This window comes from Callithrix jacchus, chromosome 6 (genome assembly GCF_049354715.1).
Source record: "Callithrix jacchus isolate 240 chromosome 6, calJac240_pri, whole genome shotgun sequence".
Lineage (NCBI taxonomy): Eukaryota > Metazoa > Chordata > Mammalia > Primates > Cebidae > Callithrix > Callithrix jacchus.
In genome coordinates this window covers 30,858,692-30,877,692 of record NC_133507.1, presented here as the reverse complement: position 1 = coordinate 30,877,692, position 19,001 = coordinate 30,858,692, and the positions used below count along the sequence as shown (strand labels likewise).

Genomic DNA, 19,001 nt, shown 5'->3' with positions numbered 1-19,001 from the left:
GTGTGGCGCATGTGTGTAGTCCCAGGGAGTGGGGATGGGAGGAACCTGAGGATGGATGAAGGCATGGTCCAAAGCGTGGGGTGGGGGAGAAGAGAGAGAAAGAGAAAGAGAGAGAGACAAATGAGAGACTGCTTCGAAATGAAGAAAGAAAAAGAAAGAATGAATGAATGAAAGAAACAAAGAAAGAAAGGTGAGCCCTGCTTAAAATAAATAAATAAATGTGAAAGACTCTACCTCTAAATAAATCGATTGATAGATAAACAAATAAATTGCTGGGCATGGCGTATCAGGCCTGTAATCCCCCAGCGCTTTGGGAGGCTGAGTCGGGTGGATCGCCTGAGGTTAGAACATCAAGACCAGCCTGGCCAACGTGGTGAAACCCCATCTCTACTAAAAATACACAAATTAGCTGGGCGTGGTGGCATGCGCCTGTAGTCCCAACTACTTGGGAGGCTGAGGCAGGAGTATTGCTTGAACCCGTGAGGTGGAGGTTGCAGTGAGCCGAGACTGTGCCACTGCACTCCAGCCTGGCGCCTGGAGACAAAGTGAGACTCTGTCTCCAAAAAAAAAAGAAACCCTAAGAAACAACCAAGAGGGTGTGAAGGAAGGTAGTAATTAAGTACCGAAGTTAATGAAATAAAATATTTACACACACATAGATGTAGAACAATTATTCATTTTATTTCATATGTAATATAATTATTTGCATATCTAATACTGCATGTTATTTATAGTTTATGAATGTATTTATATATACAAACATTAGTGTACAAAAGATAAGATTGAAGAAAGAAAAGGGTGACAGAGAGAGACCCCACCTGCCTCTAAATCAATCCATCCATACGTCCATTAAACAAAGAAACCAAGAAAGGATCAATGAAACACATAGAAATGAAAAGAAACCGTAAGAACAAACAAGCAATAAGAGGCTGGGAAGAAAGGTAAAAGGTAATCAATGTCACAATGAACAGTTATCTTCTGCCCCTCCTCCCCCCACTGTGAGTATGCCACAGAAAGACACACACACACACAGAGACACATACAGAGACACACACACGCACAGAGACACACACACGCACACACACTAGATGAAAATTCATGTGTGCGATCTACCTCCTGGGCTTATGAGAACCCTGTAGTATCAGCTACTTGGAGGCGTATATCTCCCTAGTCCAGGGAGGGATGGTCGACACTGCTGTGAGCCATGATCGTGAGGTGAGGGCGGATCAAGAGGTCGGGAGTTCAAGACCGGCCTGGTGAACGTGGCAAAACAGAGGGAGACCCTGTCTCAGAGAAGAGGAAGAGAACTAAAAACAATAAAACCAAAAACAAAAAAACCGGCACAGACACGGACGCGCCCCGGCCCCCACCCCACACCCAGCACACCACATTCCCCCCCCACACCTTGCTCCTCCCGGCACTGGCTCCGGCCCCACACGGAAAAAATAAAGGAAAAAAAGCTGGAGACAGCGACGACCTATCCGCCTCTCAGGCTGCTGACGCAAACTAAAAGTGGGATTGAAGAGCAACTAGGAGAAGTTGGGCACAGGAAGTCCCCGCTATGCCGCCGAAATTAGGGGGTGGGTGGGCCAGTGAAAAATATGCAACCTTGCTTCGCTGCTGCAGTTGGACCATCCCTGGCAGCCTGCTGGTCGACCTCATAGACTGTCAGCCAGAGACGAAGTCTGGCAGCCACTGCCGACATCTCGTCGACCCGGGAAGGAGTGGAAAGGCGACCACGGGCTGGACCCGCCCACCCACCACGACCGCAGGAGCAGGACAAGGAGAGGAAGATGGCCGGAACCCAAGGGGCCACCTTCCCCCGCCAGCGCTGGGCCTCTGGCCCCGAGGCCCGGGAGGTGGACCCTCACACACGCCAACAAATCTTTGTGTCGAGGGCTTACTTTCAGTAGATTGCAGCAAGGAAGCTGCTCTGCTACTTAGTAAACCCGGACACAGAAGCAGGTCGTCTACAAATGTGCCAGGGTCTCCACGAATGTGCATCACGTGACGTCCGAGGGGGCGACCACCATTTTTGCTGCATCCCGTTTTCCAGGACGAGGGGCACTTTGCACCAGACCCTGGTCCCGGCATGTGCAGTAGACGCCAGCATGGACAGCAGGGGACCGGCTATCTGAGTCCAACCGAGGCTCCGTGGCTCCACGCCATGGTGCTGCTGTATCATTCTGCCTGGGTGGATTCTGAATTAGAGGCGTCCAGTCATAATCCCACAGATGGTAGCCTAGCCCCATTGGCTCCTCAGCAACGCACATACACCAAACGTCTGAACCTGTGGTTCCTCTTGTACTGAGCAGGATTACCATGGCAACAACACATCATAAGTAGGGTAAAACTAACCTGTCTCATGATGGTCTAAACCCAGCTCACGTTTCCTATTAGAGGGTGAACAAGCCAATACTTGGTGAGTTATGCTTCACAATGATAGGAAGAGCTGACATCTAAGGATCAAAAAGTGATGTCTCTATGAACGCTTGGAGGCCACAAGACAACCATCCCTGTGGTAACTTTTCTGACACCTCCTCCTTCAAACCCAAAAGGTCAGGAGGATCGTGAGGCCCCGCTTTCATGGTCTGTATTCGTACTCATACTGAAAATCAAGATCAAGTGAGCTTTTGCCCTTCTGCTCCACAAGAGGGTTTTGTCCTCCCTGCGCTTGCCTTAGGACACCTGCGTTACTGTCTGACAGGTGTACCGTCCCAGTCAAACTCCCCACCTGGCACTGTCCATGCAGAAGGTCACACCCAGCTGGTGGCACGCGACCGGGCTCCTGGCGCAAGAAGTGAGAGCCCCTTGGGGCTCGCTCCCCAGCCTCACTGGGTCAGTGAGAAAACTGTCAGGGTAGTGGCATTTCAGCAGCGGCCCGCAATGCCAGTGGGGATGTGGGGGTGGGGCGCCGGTGGTCTCCCACTTATTCCACACCTCTCATGTCTCTTCACCATGCCAGACTAAAGTCAAGCCCAACAGGGTCTTCTTTCCTCGCTGATGCTGCCAAGCCCATTGCCTAGGCTGTGGTTTCACTGGAAAGTAGGTAGTGACAGTGGGAATCTCCTTCATCCGTTCATGCACATCACTAATTAGAAGACGAAGCATTTGGATTTTTTAAAAGAGTCATAGTTACTCCTGATGTTTATTCACACTTCATTGAATTTCTTAACTTTGACATTCAGAGCACTGGGCAGAAATCACATCGCCTCAACACCTGCCTCAAGCCTTCATGAGGTTTTGTTTTAATTAAACAGTCAGATTTCCCTGGTGCGCACCATTTTTAAGTTGGCTGTGAGGCACTGGGTAGGCAAGGCACCACGTGGAACCGTGGCCCCAGGAGTGGACCCAAAGCGTGGGATTGGCTCGTGGCCCTGTCCTTCACAAAGGAAAGAGAAGTCTCCACGGGGCTCCCACTGGCTTCTCCAGGATCCGTCGCGTTCCCTCACTGGACGCCTCGTGGAGCTCATCCCCACCACTCCAGATTCGGGGATCTGAACCCGACTCACTTTCAATTGTCCGAGGGCAACAGAAGCCATCGCCCATTCCATCAGCATGGCTCTCACCCATTTCTCAGGACCGACTTACCCATCTTCAATTGCTGTTCACATGGAAGCCTTCTGCACTTTGGCCTTCAAAGTTCTTTCAATATTTGTTACTACCACCAAGATCTGCACCTGCAGCAGCTCCACCCGGGACTGCACCCTAGGCTTCAAGGCTCACCGCAGCAAACCTTCTACTCATTGCATCGTGCAGTAGCATCCGTGGGGCCCTGGCGGGGCAGTGCAGACACCACCAACGCCACCACCCGCGCCCACGCTGCCACTTCTGTCCACACTCAACTGCAGGCGATGGCTGGGTATGAGCCCGACACTCCAGCGCCATCCGTTTTAAGGGCTAGTTGATTCAGCAGGTGAGTTGTTATACACTCCTTAGCGGATTCCGACATCCATGGCCAGCATCCTGCTGCCTATATCAACCAACACCTGTTCTGGGGTCTGATGAGGTCGGCATTGGGTGCCTTAACCTGGCACTCAGTTCATCTCGCAGAGCGAGTTATACTTACCAAAAGTGGCCCACTAGGCACTCGTATTTCACGCCCAGCTCCACACCAGCAAGTGGGGCTTTTTACCTATTTAAAGTTTGGAACAGGTTGAGATCGTTTTGGCACAAAGACCTCTCTAACCCTTCGCTTTACCGGATAAGACTGTGTGGAAGTGAAACGGTTGTGAGAGCACCAGCTATCCTGAGGGAAACTTCGGAGGGAACCAGCTGCAGGATTAGTCTTCCGCTCCTATACCCAGGTCTCTGCACGTGCATAAGGGGCGCACCTTGCTCGACCGCCTCGACTACACTCCCCTGATGAGCTGAGCTCCTCCTTGGGACCCACATGCAAAACCCGTGGCAGCAAGAGAAGGAGGGGGCACAGAGGGCCCAAAGGCCAAAGCGAAGCCAATGCTCACACCACCCCAATGAGAGCAGGATGACAGGAAGGCCGGACGAGCGCCCCATTGCCACAAAGAGGGGCCACTCCCGCAAGGCAACAACCACAGGAGGTGAGAGCAAGGGAGGCCTGCCACTTCAGAGGACCCTGCCACCCCAACTGGATGGAGAATGGGAAGCACAGTGAGGCCAGGCCCGATTCAGTAACCCTATGCCTCACAACACAAACCACACAGGCACTGTGGAGGAGAGGGAGGCAAGAAGCCCCACAAGCAGGATAAAAAGAGCGGTCCCATTTGCCACGAATGTCCATCCCTTGCCCACCGCCGATCGTTCGTGACCCGGGAGAGCATGATGTCACCACATCAATCGGAACAAAAGATGCAGAGCAGGGGAAAGGGGTCAACCTCAACAAAGCCACAGACCTGACAGACCCACAGTTGGCCAACCCTGATCTGGGGAAGAAACGGCAAACAACCCTATGAGAGAGGAGGACGCCTGACCCGCATGACACAGAGGCAATGGGGTGGGATAGTAACTACCACCCTGGGTGCCCGCAGCAGGGAGCACACATGCAGGTAGAGGGGAGCCCGCCTGCACCAGCCTCTCCCTGCCACACAAGGGTGGGTCAGAGGAGACCTGGGCTACGGGCAGCACCAGGGAGCCAGGACACTCAGATAGATGCACAGGAGGTAGAACACACGGGCCCCATGCTGAGGCTCCAACAAGAGCAGGACTGGCTAACCAGGTCACTGGTAGATCAGAAACCACCCAACGTATCCAGAGGCCCGACCACTCCAGCGATGGGTCACCAGAGGACAGAGTGTCAGCAATAACTCTGCAGCCCAAAATGACAACTCAGAGTGAAAGATATACCCCGCCCAGGGGGCAGGAGGTTTAGTTACCAGCCACAGGACACAGGAAATGCGCGAGACACACATCTCTCCCCAAAATGACCATAATCACAGCCGGACACAAAGCACCCAGGGCTGTCTGGTCGACCCCAAGACAGAGAGAAACACACACACGCACAAACACACACACAAAGACACACACACAGACACACACACAAAAAAACACACAAACCGGAGCAGCAGCGGGGCTGGAGATGCACTCCGGGCCACTGGTGCCACGCAGAGGTTGGCCCATCCGTGCCTTCAGAGCGAGACGCTTTCGGGCGTCCCCTCACAGGCGAGGGACACATGACACGAGGGACCGAATATGCTCAGGGAACACTCTATGACCACAAACGTGGACTCAGGAGAAAACTGTCACAGCGAAAAAACCGAGGCCGGGTGCAGCACCCCAGGAAGACGGTGCAGGACAGCCACTGACTCCCCACGGGGATTTGGAAAAGTAACTTGGCAGGTGCCTCTGGCGGCCAGGGTCCTTGCAAGCCCGTGACAGGGCCGGGGAAGGGCGTCTCCAGACACACGCACCATGCCCAAAGGGTCCCCACGGGTTTCAGATTGGGCTTCGGGAGATACCGCCTGCTGGTAGACCAGCCCGGGCAGCCCTGACACCTCTCTCGGGCCCAGAAACTGGGCCACAGCCTGCCCCCATACAGCCCTGCACGCCAGAGCTCTGACTCACAAGTGACTTGCCAGAGCTCTGGTGCCACAGGGACAGCCCCGCTTTGAGGATTTCAGAGCAAGACCCTGCTGCTATCTGCAGATAACCCCCCTTCTTTCAAGGGACAGGGCTCTCTCAGGTAGCCTCTGGCTGTTAGGGTGGAAACTAAAGGCCCAACCATGGGGCCACCAAGTTACCATGTTAGCCGCGCCACTCATAATGCACCGAGCCTAATCCCAGCACTTTGGGAGGATGAGATAACGGGTGGATCACTTGAAGTTAGGGGTTTGAGACTAGCCTGGCGACCAGGGCAAAACCCCGTCTCTACTAAATACACAAAAATTAGCCGGGTGCGGTGGCGCGTGCCTGTAGTCCCAGCTACTCACTCGGGAGGCCGACGCAGAAGAATCGCTTTGACTTGGGAGGCGGAGGTTGCACAGACCCGCCATCATGCCACTGCACTCTAGCCTGGGCGACAGAGGAAGACTCCATCTCAAATAATAACAATAGCAAGAAGTATAATCATAACGTTGAATTAAATGTAGAAAAACAAAGTCACACATAGTTTGTAGAGTCATTGCTGCCTCGAAAGTCGATAAGCATAGGTTTGTGTCACCATGGGTTTTCTTTGTTTTCCTTTGTTCTCAAAAAATCGCTCATTCATTCATTCATTCATTCAATTCTGTTTTATGATGTTCTGTTCTGTTCTATTCTATTCAATTCTAGTGTGTGTGTGTGGGGGGGGGGCTTTTTTTAAATTCTAAAGATGGGGTTTCTCCATTATGGCCAGGCTGGTCTTGAATTCCTGACTTCAGGTGATCCACTCACCTCGGCCTCCCAAAGTGCTTGGATGACAGGCGTGAGCCACCGCACCTGGCATTATTCAAATATATATATATATATATATATATATTTTTAAGTACAGAAAATTATCCAGGCATGGTGATGCATGTCTTTAGTCCCCGCTACTTGGGAGGTGGAGGCAGGAGAATTGCTTGAACTTTGGAGGTGGAGGTTGTAATGAGCTAAGATTGTGCCACTGCACTCCAGCCTGGGCAACAAAGAGACTACATCTCCAAAAATAAAAATAAACAATAAAAAAGAATTATCTCTATTGTTCAGGTCTTTGTGACAGGATACTATCTTTAAAGGGCCTGTTATGAATTTGTAGAAATACACTTGAATTTAAAATTACTAATAAGAATGAAAACTGTATGCGTGTTTCAATGACCAGAGAGAACAGTCATTGTATGTGTTTCCTATTGCTACTATAATAAATTACTATAAAGGGCAGGAGAAAAGTGACAGGAAATAACTGAAAATGTAGAATACCTGTAAATGCTGAGATATATATAACACGCTCCCTCCCTTTCCACAATTCTGTTCTAATTTTCTTAGTGACTTAGAACAGAAATTTGTTATCTCTCAGTTCTGAAGGTTAGAAAAATAGAAAATCAAACACCCTGTGTTCTCGCTCATAGGGAGGTTTATTTTTTATCATTTAATTCTAAGTTATATTTCATCTACACTATCACTCACTACATCAGGCTCTCATACAAAAACTCTTAGACCTCTTAGTCTCAAAAGTTGCTTTATTCTAAAAAATGGGTATTAAAAATGGCTGATCAATACTTCATTTAAACCTATGAGTAGGTGTGTTGTGTGTAAGGCCGGTTGCCTTGCCAGGAGTCAAACAAACACATTCATCACTCTCCGCACCGGATAACTGCGTCATCACCCGAGCTCATTATCTGGCTTCCCCACAAAGCTTCCCTGCACCCACATCTGCATACCATGCCCAAGCCCACACTCAGCACGAAATTATGCATCCAACCTTCAGCCTGCTGTTAAAAGACCCTGCAGAGAAATTTTTAAAAGAAGCCCACCGTTGCCTGCCCAGCAACAGGCTGCCCTGTACGCCCCTGGGCAGGCTCATGTACCCAAGGTCCGGCCCACCTACCAATAGCAACTAGTTTCATGTACTTCCTACTTTAACTCCATGAACTTCCTGCTCCTTAACAGCCAATAAAAATGCCTTCTCTTTGTTTCCCCGGTAGTCAATCAAGGCCCAGTTACCCAAGGGCCCGCCCGCCTTCCAATGGCAACTAGTTTCATTTACTTCCTAATTTAACTCCATGTACTCCCTGCTCCTCAACAGCCAATAGAAATGCCTTCTCTTTGTTTCCCCAGTAGTCAATCAAGGCCCACTTACATAAAGCCCCGCCCACCTACCAACAGCAGCTAGTTTCATGTACTTCCTACTTTAACTCCATGTACTTCCTACTCCTCAACAGCCAATAGAAATGCCTTCTTTTTGTTTCCCCAGTAACTAATCAATTGCCTGTACTCCCCATAAAACTCCACATGCTGAACAGCCAGGCGCGACTTCTCTGGCTCCTCTTGCACCACTGAAGTTGCCTGGGAGCTGAGTAAATTGGCTTCTCATTTGTTTTTATACCTTCCTCTGTTTCCTCATTTTACCTCGGCAATAAATCTTACATTTGGTGCCGAAACCTTGGACGAGTTTTGAGACACCCCCTCCTGGGGAGGGAAACCAACTCCTCTACTCGAGGCCGAACCAGGAGCCACTCTGCCACGGGGTAAGGCTTCTGTTGCCCATAACTTTTCCCACTGCCTGCTCTCTGGACTCCCTACTCATAATCGCGGCTGCATCGGAAACTCTGTCTCATTACTTTCCATGAGCCCAGGGTCCCAGCCTTGTTTCAAGGACCTGAGGGTAGTGGAGACATCCCTACCCTCTTGTCTTCTCCCAGTAAGGGGTCTCGCAGGGCCAGGAATCTGAGGGAGACGTCCCCAACTTCCTGAACCCTCTCGTAAACTCTGGTGTTTGGGGGTTGGCCCAGGACGCTGAGCCACCTTTCTGATCATCTCCGCAGCAGCGGCTAAGATTTGGGTGACAAGAAGCCCTGTTCACAAGCCCAGGCTCTGCCCAGGACTGAAACAGACATCTGGCTCTCAATCTCAAACTTGCCCTTTGGCAGGTCAGCTACCACTTAGGCACTTTTAGTTTCTCTCTCTCTCTCTCCCCCCCTATTTCTGAGCGAATGTGTGAGTGAGTGACTCAATGTATAGTCCCACAGCTTAACAGCTACAGGGCTTGTGTAAGCCTCCATCCATGGTCCATGGGGAAGTCATAAGGCATAACAGTGATTCGCCTCAGGACCAACAGTTCTGAAGTGACCATCAGACTGGTCTCCCATCTGGGGGTGGCACCCACACTTTATTCATCAATTTTATATGTGGCCCTCTTTTTATTGTAGATTCGCAAGCTTTGTTAGGCTCTTACTTGCAGAACCACATTGGTTCAGGCCTGCCTCCCTGGACGTACTGGATATTCTACAGTGGGTAACCGACCACTAGCTTCAGGGGACCTTCTTGAGTTCCTGCCTCTACAAATAACTCTGTTCTCCTTTTTCCTTCTATTCTTCTTCTACCACTGAAACCCCACTTCCCACTTCCACTAGTTTCACTTCCTCTATCTCTACCATGTGGCAAATAGCTCTAGCCCTGTCCCTTTGTATTTTCTTCCTCATTGTTATCACTGCAGCCTGTAAGTTCTCTCAGCCTCTCCTCCAGGAAAGGAGATTTTCTGCCCGTGTTGAGTATAATTGCTTTTCGTGTCCACTTCTTGCCCTTAAGCAACATAAGAAGATAAAATAAACTCCCGCCCAGTCCCCAAGTCACCACTAGGATGCATGATCCAAAATGTACCTAAACTGAGTCTTTCTATAAAAAAGAAAAGGTTACTCTTTCTCTCCTCTGTGGCCTGGCCACAGTATCCTCTAGACAACCAGTCTAAGTGGCCTCCTGGAGGCACCCTCGACTTTAACATTCTAGCAGATTTAGACAACTTCGGCCAAAGAAATGGCAAGTGGGCAGAGGATCCATATATTCAGGCTTTCTGGCACCTCCATTCCCACCCCAGCCTCTGCTCATCCTTCAGTACTTCCCAAGTACTCCTGGCAAATAACGTCCCCCCACTGCCCTCAGCCCTTTCGCCTACTTCCTCCTCTTCATTTTCTGACCCCAATCTGCCTGAAGAACTCTCCATACCCCCCACTCGATCCACTAATCCCCTACCATACATGGACCCCCACCTCCTCCTCCTCCTTCTCTTCCAAGTTCGAATGTGGACTCTCCTCTTAGTGCTCACACTCGATCACGCAGTGCTCCCAGCGACACAAACTCCCTCCTTTGTCCTCTCCACGAGGTGACTGGGGCTGATGGTCTTGTCCGAGTGCATGTTCTCTTCTCCCTTACTGACCTGTCCACTATTGAGCAACGCTTAGGGTCATTCTCTGCCAACCCTACTGCTTACATTAAAGAATTTCGTTATTTCACTCAGGCATATGACTTAACCTGGCATGACACTTATGTAATCCTGTCCTCTACCCTTACTCCTGATGAGCATAACTTCATCCTCATGGCAGCCAGAACACACGCTGATCAAGTACATCCCACTAATGATCAGATGCCAGTAGGCGCAGTGGCAGTCCCTGAGGCTGATCCTAACTGGGACTATCAAACTGGCCAAAATGGCCACCGCTGCCAAAACCAAATGCTACAGTGCCTCCTAGCAGGCATGCAGGAGGCAGCCCAAAAAGTAGTTAATTATGATAAACTGTGGGAAATAAGTCAGGGTATTACTGAAAATCCAGCTGCCTTCCTTGACCGGCTAACTAACGCTATGGTCCTTCATACCAGAGTAGATCCAGGCTTTTTAACTGGGGCTACCCTCCTAGTGGCCCATTTTATTTCTCAGTCAGCACCAGATATTAGAAAAAAAACTAAAGAAGGCAAAGGAGGTCCCCCAAACTCCCGTACGAGAGCTGGTAAACATGGCATTTAAAGTTTATAATGGCCGAGAGGAAAAGGCTGAGGCTGCCCGCCAAGCCCAGCTACAACAACAGGTAAGCCTCCAAACCCAAGCTCTTGTGGCACTGAGGCTGGAAACTCACCAAGCGTCTGGCCTAAGGGGCCCATCAATGCCCCTCCAAAAGGGTCCCTCAGAACCCTCTGGACCCACCCAGACAGCTTCAAAGGTCCCGCCTGGGCCCTGTTTCAAATGCGGCCAGGAAGGACACTGGGACCGACAGTGCCCCTGTCCGCATCTGGTTCTGGACCCTGTCCTACCTGCAAGCGGACCGGACACTGGAAGGCAGACTGCTCATTCCGGACTACAGGCTCACCCCCCGCACCTCCATGTGAGGGGCAGGCCGGTCCGAAGGGTACAGTCCCTTCATTTGAACTCCTTGGCCTCCTGGAAGAACTCCTCGGCCCAGACTCAGAAACCCCTATCACCCTTGCCAGGCCAAGAATAATGCTACAGGGAGCAGGTAAGTCCTTTTTTTTTTAGTGGAAATGGGGGCTACCTATTCTGTATTGTTTTCCTACTCAGGACCTAGCACACTTTCCCAGGTGTCTGTTACGGAAATTGATGAAAAGCCCTCCTGCCCCAATGAGACTCCTTCCTTAGCCTGTAACCTTGAGGGGCACCTATTCTCTCACTCCTTCCTAATCATGCCTTTATGCCCAGTTCCCCTACTAGGGCAGGACATCCTCCAAACTCTAGGGCTCACCCCCCAACTCACTAGCCCCTCACAGCCAACCTCATCCCCACCCATCTTCTAATACTAACCCTAACTGACAATGCACCTAGTCATAACTTTCCCCTCAACCCCCTATCCCTCCTGAGATAGTTATCCCCTCACTATAGGATATCTCCAAGCCTGTAGTGGCCACACATCACAAATCAGTTAAAATATTTCTAAAAAATCCTACCCAGTTTCCCTCCCATCCTCAGTTTCCCATCTCAGAAGCCACCGTCAAAGCCTAAAAACAATCATCACTCGACTTTTAGCTCAGGGACTTCTCATCCCCACAAGTTCCCCTTGTAATACTCCTATCTTACAGCCATACAGCAACTACCACTTAATTCAAGACCTTCGTCTAATCAATGAGGCGGTAGTACCTCTCCAGCCAGTAGTCCCCAACCCTTACACCCTACTATTCAATATTTCTTCCACTACCTTTCATTTTACAGTCCTGGACCTCAAAGACGCCTTCTTTACTATTCCCCTTCACCCAGAGTCTTACTATCTCTTTGCCTTCACCTAAACCGACAAGGTATCAACAAGTTAAATTTAGCCAAATACACAAATTTCACCAACTGCGTTTTATGTGCCTCCCTCAACAAACCCTGCTTTGCCACAGAGCCCCTCCAGACCAGGTTTAATCTGTCACAATCGCCTACAGGGCAGCTTAACCTCCCCTTAACAGACATCCTCCTGTTTAAAGTACACTCTCAAGGACTCATTTAAAGAAAAAGAAAAAGAAAAGGAAAAGCCTTAAGACACAGTTTCCTACTCAACAAATGCGTGGCAACCTGCTGGCCCAAGGCAGGCAAATTAATTTTACTCACATGCTTATCCATAAAAAAACTTCACTACCTCCTAACCTTTATAAATACTTTTTCTAGATGGATTAAAGCCTTTCCCACCTCCAGGGAAACCACACACGGTGGCCTCCTTCAAAAAATCATCCCTCTTATCATTATTTGTCTTTTGCTTAATGTTGGCCCCTTTCTTTCTCAGGTTTTTACAAACTCGCATAAAAATTTTTTTCAGGGTAGCCATAAATCAAATGCTGCTTCACCTCTCTGTCTGACTCACAACTGAGACACCAACCAACTGACCTCCCACTCCGCCCCTCTTCAGCAGGAAGTAGTCAGAGAGAAGCAGCATCCTATATCATCAAAAATGTCGGAATGTAAGGCCAGTTGCCTTGCCGGGAGTCAAACAAATACATTCATCACTCTCCGCACCTGATAACTGTGTCATCACTCGAGCTCATTATCTGGCTTCCCCACAAAGCTTCCCCACACTCAGCACTAAATTACGCATCTAAACTCCAGCCCGCTGTTAAAGGACCCTGCAGAGAAATTATTTTTAAAGAAGCCCAACCGTACCCTGTAGCAACAGCCTGCCTTGTACACCCCTGGCAGGCACACGTACCCAAGGTCCTGCCCACCTACCAATGGCAGCTAGTTTCATGTACTTCCTACTTTAAATCCATGTACTTTCTGCTTCTCAACAGCCAATAGAAATGCCTTCTCTTTGTTTCCCCAGTAGTCAATCAAGGCCCACTTACTCAAAGCCCTGCCCACCTACAAATGGCAGCTAGTTTCATGTACTTCCTACTTTAACTCCATGTACTTTCTACTCCTCAACAGCCAATAGAAATGCCTTCTCTTTGTTTCCCCAGTAACCAATCAATTGCCTACATGCCCCATAAAACCCCACACCCTGAACAGCCGGGCGCGATATCTCTGGCCCCTCTTGGACCACTGAAGTTGCCAAGGAGCTGAATAAATTGGCTTCTCACCCTTTTTTATACCTGCCTCAGTTCCCTCATTTTACCTCGGCAATAAATCTTACAATGTGGTATTGACAAGAATGTATATTTTGTATAGTTAAATTGAAAGGCTTTATAAATATTTATTAAGTTTACTTGTTTCGGATCTGAGTTCGAGTCCTGGATATCCTTATTAATTTTCTGTCTCGTTGTATTCTCATATTTTTGAGAAGCAGTCTTTCTCTGTTGCCCAGGCTCAGTGCAACCTCCGCCCCCTGTGGATTCAAGTGATTCTTCTACCTCAGCCTCCCAAGTGAGTGAGCACCTGGGACTGCACTAGGCATGCACCACCACGGCCCACTAACTGTTTTGTATTTTCAGTAGAGGCAGGGGTTTCACTATGTAGACCAGGCTGGCCTCCAACTCCTGACCTCTTACCCACCCACCGCAACCTCCCAGGCAGGCTTGAGCCACCACTCCTGGCCTATTTATTCTTTTCTTTCACTTTACAAAAGTCTAGTTGCTCAAGCTTTCTAATCCTTTTATTAGTATTACTAATACCCTGACAATATTCCTAAAACAGCAATAGTTATATAATTGTACAGAACGTTTTTTGATGTTAAAGCACTTTTATTTCACATTAAGACAACAATTATTTAGATAATGCTATGTCCACACCAGTCACCTGAAATTATACCTAGCACTATCTTTCTATGACTAAAAACTCAGAAATGCATACTGAACAGAAGATCCTTATCAAAATGATTTATGATCCTTATAATTATCCTTTCATTGTTACTGGGTATTGTTACTGCTATTTTATGCATTAAAAACTGGAAAACAAAACAAATGAAAAAAAATGACCCTTAAGGTGGGGCTAGTGGGGCTAGGTCTCTCAGGTCCATTTTGTTTAGTACTTCTAATAACATACGAAGTGTTATGAGGCTTGTCCCATGGAGTTTTCAAATGCATACTATAACTTAAAGAGTTAGGAATAAGTCAGAGAAGGGGTCCTTTGAAATAAAAATTAAGTTAAAGGGAAAAAACCCACACAGTAACCAGAGAATTCACTTTGTTCTCTGTGGCAGAAATAGCCAATACAGTCAAGAATACTTACTAGTCAGGTTGCAAAAGTAAAAATTTTAGAAAACTCTATTAAGGAAAAATAGAATAAAATCTAGTTTCTCACATTCTAAAAACTGATGAAAACTAAACTGGCTTCACCACAAACAGTCAATCTACATAGTACACTGCAACTCTCAGGTTGAGTGGATTAAGAATAAAACAATCCAATCTCCAGCAAAACAAAGTTTAGCCTTTCTGTTCATTTGGGAGGATATTCTTTTTATCTGATCAAAGAACAATGAGATCTAGTGGTCAGAAGGGCGATTCCCTAGGCAACAAAGAAGGGAGAAACGTGGAGATTGGGGTGGGGGCGGGGGTGGGGGCGGGGGCAGTGGACGAGACACAGTTGCCCTCGGCTGTGCACAGGCGGCTTGAGCGTTCTTCCTCCATGAGGCCTCGGTTTTCAGAGTAACAGTGGCCGCTAGGAGATGCCCGAGGTCTGCCTGCCAACAGAGAGTGTCAACCCGGAATGAACTGGGATCGCCAGGAATGGGAGCAGGGGAGGGGAAAAATGGAGCCCTCTCTTCACCACGGCAGTGGGCCCACCATGCCTTCCCAGGCAGTTGCCACAAGCAATTGACCAGGGCCCCAGGGAGACACAGCCTAAGTTCCTACCCATCGGATTATCTGAAATTTCTTTCCAGAGAGGAGAGACTGACTTGAAATTCTCTCTGTCAAGGTCAAAACCTCAAAGGATCACTGGCACACCCACCAGGCCTAAGACAATTTTTAAAAGAGTTGTTTCAAAACAGAAGAGCTAATTCTGTATTTGGGGTACATCCGTGTATTTCCGTGTAACAAAATTAATTTTTTTTTTGAGACAGAGTTTTGCTGTTGTTACACAGACTGGAGTGCAATGGCATAATCTCGGCTCACTGCAACCTCCACCTTCTGGGTTCAAGCCATTCTCCTGCCTCACCCTCCCGAGAAGCTGGGACTACAGGCACGCCCCACCATGCCCAGCTAATTTTTGTATTTTTGGTAGAGACGTGGTTTCACCTCATGGACCAGGATGGTCTCAATCTCTATACTTCGTGATTCACCCACCTTGGCTCCCCAAAGTGCTGGGATTTTAGGCATAAGGCAACGCACCCGGCCGAAAATTAGTTGTTCTAAACATGACGATTTAAATGGTTTTTTCTTTTAACTCCTTACCTTTACAGTCCTGCGATAGGCAGACCATGGGACTCATCAGCTGAGAGTCCTTTAGTCCAGAAGGTGACATCCTGCATGTCTATTTAGAATGAATGAATGTACGAATGAATGAATTTATTTATTTATTTTAAGACACAGTCTCGCTCTGTCACCTAGGGTGGAGGTCAATGTCACGATCTAGGCTCACTGCAACTTTTCTGTCCCGTGTTCAAGTGTTTCTTTGTGCCTCAGCCTCCCGAGTAGCTGGGAATACAGGCATGTGCCACCACACCTGGATAATTTTTGTATTTCTTGTAGAGACGGGGTTTCACTGTGTTGGCCAGAATGGTCTTGATCTCCTGACCTCGTGATCCACCCACCTCCCAAAGTGCTGGGATTGATTCCACGCGTGAGCCACTGAGCCTGCTTTGGCCTGTAATCCCAGTTACTCGAGAGGCTGAGTCAGGAGAATTGCTTGAACCCAGGAGGTGGAGGTTGCAGTGAGCCGAGATCCAACCATTGCACTTCAGCCTGGGTAACAAGAGCAAAACTCCATCTCAAAAAAAAATGCGTTCCTGAAGGTGCCCAGTGTCAGCCCGCCCCAGCTACATACTCTGGTTACATACTAAACGGTGGGAAAATTACTAACATATAGAAGGTAAGATGGAGTCTGTCCAGCTCAGGAAGCTAACATAAAGCCTGAAGAGCTTTTAGTCTGAGAAAGAGAGTTAGTTATAACTGGCAAAAAGTAGGTTATCACATTATGAAGTACAGTTTACATCAACCGGCTGTACCTAGACTTCTAGAAATCCACAGAAGTGCTAGTCAACAACATGAGAAAAATAGCAGCTAACACGTCCCAGGGAAATGATACACCTTCCTGGAATGCCGTTGCAAGGCATCACCTCCGGGCATCTTAAGGAAACAAAGTATCACTTTTTAGGCAGCTTTTTTATTTCCGGCAAATACTACTATGGCCCAGCATGGCGCTATGATGGCCTTCCCATTTTGCAAATATGCTGGCCCAAGGAAGGAGAAAATAAGACATCATGATAAAAGGTGATTGAGAGACCCAGCCAAGATGAAGCTTTCCAAGGGAGGGAGGGACGCCTGAGGAGTGAAGGGGTGATAAAGCCCCACCACTACAGTCCAGCCAGCCCACTTGCTTGCCCACGAGAACCAAAGGCTGTGCCATCACCCCTGGCTGCCTCTGGGGGAGTGGGACCATGTCCAACACCCACCCCATATCTTCAAAAACAGTGGCCACTGAGTGAGGTGAGGCCTGGCGAACACCCATGCAAATGTCAACTGGCAATGGGTGGGGGGAGAAGAGAGAAGATGGAGACCCACCCGGCTGGATCCAGAACGTTTCCACACAGGGTGGTGGGAGGCGTGGTGTTGGGGGTAACCCACCTCACACCCTCATCGAATTGGAGTAAAGGGTCAGGGGGGAGCCTTAAAATATAAACCAACTCCTCATAAAGGCCAGGTAGAAGAGTCGATGCGCATGAAAGACGCCAACAAACAAAGAGACACAAAGTACTAATCAAAGAACAATAGGGCCCCCACCAGGGCGGAGGTTTTCCAGGCCACAAGGCTTTCCCTCGTGGAGGGGCCTCCAGATGGGAGGAAGAGAAACCGGTTGCCCCAGGCTCCATGAAGTCATCGGGAAGACCTCCCTCTGATCCACCTTGATTTTTCATTACAGTGGCTGCTAGGTGATGCCTGAAGACAACTGACGCTTGCAGGCATCAGCACGGAAAAGAAGGGAATGCTGGATCGCTTTGGATCAGGGTGGAGGTTGGGGGACGGGGGGCAGCTTAGGCATGCTTTGTCGCTGGCCTCTCCCCGATGCCTCTTGGACCGGGTGGTTTCTTGGCCCAGGGAGTCCTCTCTGGTGATGCTTACCTGCAACTAGTTGACAAGAGCCCCCAGGGGACACAGCCTAGGCACCTGCCCATGGGTTCCTCTGGAGCTTCCATTTCCCTAAAGAGAAGGAAGAGGAGACCAGGGGCGGGGGCATGTAGACAGAGACTAGGGGCAGAGATAGGATCCATCTAGGATGGAAGTCCAGTCCATAAGATTTCCTAGTGGACTCCACACCCTCCACCTCAGAATCCAATACCCGTTACAGGGAAACGAAGGCCTGTGAAATCCACACTCCCAGAGACAGCTTGGATTTAATGGGGAGAAGACAGTTCACAGCATGCTCCCTCTTGTCCCAGTGTCAAGTCTGCACTCCCAAACTTGGTGTTTCTTCCCCCCACGCCCACAAAGTTCCACCTTTGTTGCCCAGGCTGGAGTGCAGTGGCATGACCTCCGTTCATTGAAGCCTCTGCCTCCTGGGTTCCAGAGATTCTCCTGCCTCAGCTTCCTGAGTAACTTGGGATGACAGGCATGTACCACCGTGCTGGGTGAATTTTGCATTTTTAGTGGAGACGGGGTTTCTCTGCTCTGCCCTGGCTGGTCTTGGACTCTCGACCTCTTATAATCCACCCACCTCAGTCTCCCAAAGCGCTGGGATGATGGGTGTGAGCCACCACGCCCAGAGTTTTAGTATGCATTTCTGAATCGTGTTCCCCAGAGTCCACCCTCTGGTGAATCATCCAGGAATCTAGTTCAGTGAATCCCAGAGCACCCGCATCTGACCTCTTACATCAGTCGGAGCCCACACACTACACATCACTCCACGTGGCGTCTCACCACGAGACATCACTGCCGTTTCAGCCCAGTAGCGATACAATGGCCATGTCTTAGAAATCACTCACATGAACACACTGCAATAGGTCCTATGTCTAGAAATGTATGCCAAGGTAATGAGCTCTCTTCCTTAGCACCTGCTTCCATGATCGATTTCACAAGGTAAGATTTTCCTTAACCGTTTATTTTTAAGTTGAGGAGTTTGTCAGGGAAATACAAAAAGTATAGACGCCACGAGTGACCGAGAGAAAAGTCTGAAACATGCTCCTTTCATCAAAGTGGAGCCTGGCCTCGACCTCCCCAAATTATACGCCAATTGGGGAAGCCCAGCCAGGCCCGTCTGTGTGTCTAGATTCCTCTCGGCCACTCTAAGCACACACTCTTTCCTTTTTGTGTAACAGGCAGGGCCCTCCTTCTTCCCCGGAACCGAAGGACTCAGGACCTACTGTTGTAGAAGATACACCATGTGGAACTCAAGTCATCGCTGGGGCCTTCATTTCGCAGGCTCCCATGAAGATGGGTCTCATAAATGAAACGTGTCTGGCCTATTCTCTGATTCATCTGTCTCCAAGGAGCTGACATTTCAGGCGAACCTTCAATGGGCCAAAGGCGAAGCTCTCCCTCTGCCCCCACCTGACCTTTTCATGAGC

General features: G+C 49.2%; 1 pseudogene; it reads right to left on the bottom strand.

Annotated features, from left to right (window-relative positions):
* Positions 1-1,881: 1,881 nt before the first annotated feature.
* Positions 1,882-3,431, bottom strand: LOC144576858 (28S ribosomal RNA; annotated as a pseudogene).
* Positions 3,432-19,001: the final 15,570 nt, after the last annotated feature.